The sequence below is a fragment of the Hibiscus syriacus genome, unplaced genomic scaffold (assembly GCF_006381635.1).
Source record: "Hibiscus syriacus cultivar Baekdansim isolate YM2019G1 unplaced genomic scaffold, ASM638163v2 tig00110368_pilon, whole genome shotgun sequence".
In the NCBI taxonomy this organism is placed as follows: Eukaryota; Viridiplantae; Streptophyta; class Magnoliopsida; order Malvales; family Malvaceae; genus Hibiscus; species Hibiscus syriacus.
In genome coordinates, this window is record NW_024062705.1 from 27,497 (window position 1) to 28,729 (window position 1,233).

Sequence of the window (1,233 nt, forward strand, 5' to 3'; positions counted from 1 at the left end):
TGTTTTACTCGTAGAAAAAAACAAAAATCTTTTCTTTTTGGTTCAAGGTTACGTCAGTTTAAATTATGAGTTTTGCTATTTGGGTTTCTAAAAGGGCATGGCCCATTGTTGAAGCAGGCTCAAAATTATTAGCAGATATGATTGCACAGTTGGTTTAGTCTCAGCAAGTGAACTTTTCTTACTGGCAATGTAAAATTCTCTATTTTCCACGTCTAAAGTAGACTTACAAATTGTTCTAGGATATGCACTTCGACATAATAAGTGATACTCGGAGGAACATGCATAATTATTAAAAAAGAGTGTGCCATGAAAATCATGGCTATGATTATGAACTGTAAGTGTACAGACATTTCATGTAGCTAAAAGCTAGTTTTTAGGTTTACATGCACCATGGGGATTGCAAGGCGTCCCAGTCAGTGGCATCGACAAGATTTGTACCAAGAATGCCTGGAATCATTGCAAAATCCAACGACATAGCAGCTTCTGCCCAAATGGAGTCATCTAAAACAGGCAAGTTCACACTCATATTCTCCCAAACCCCACCGCTTTCCTCTTCACTCTCCCCAAATCTGGCATTGTTATCCGCCATGTTCCCTGGATAACCAATGTTCTCGTTGGGGAAACACACGTCAACTGAATTATTATTGTTCAACGGAGTTGCATCATTGACGCTGATAATAATTGGGCTATTTGATGAACTCGTAGCTATTGGGGCGACCTGAAAAATTGGGTGGCAAGTTGAGCTTGGCACCCGAGCCGTAGAGTTTACGTGCGGAAGCATCGTAAGTGATTGCAGCTTCAAGAGCGGTGTCAAAAGTTCCAAGCCAAAGACGACCACCACGGTTGGGTTCACGAATTTCAGCCACCCATTTGCCCCAAGTTCTTTGCCTTACGCCTTTGTAAGTGCAAAGAGCATTCTCCGGACCTCCTTTCCCTCTCATGCACCCTTTTCTCGAGCTCGCTTGTGCAGCTACTTTCTTCACTTGTTTTCTTTCTCCAGAGCCACCCATGACTCAAGCTGACATTGTTCCAAAAAGAATCAGGGTCCAAGGTAGGAAATATAACAACAAAAGTAGTAACTGATACGCACACTATTCGACCGTAATTAAACGATAGAAAGAGAGATAGAATTAAGACCTCAAATGGTGGGGGTGTAAAGTAATTAAGCTTTTATAGAACGTGTCTTAAGATGGGTTTGAGATGATACATGTCGAGGAAAGCTAGTTTGCACGC

General features: G+C 41.7%; 1 pseudogene; it reads right to left on the minus strand.

Annotated features, from left to right (window-relative positions):
- Positions 1 to 324: 324 nt before the first annotated feature.
- Positions 325 to 1,025, minus strand: LOC120121281 (annotated as a pseudogene).
- Between the last annotated feature and the right edge of the window lie 208 nt (positions 1,026 to 1,233).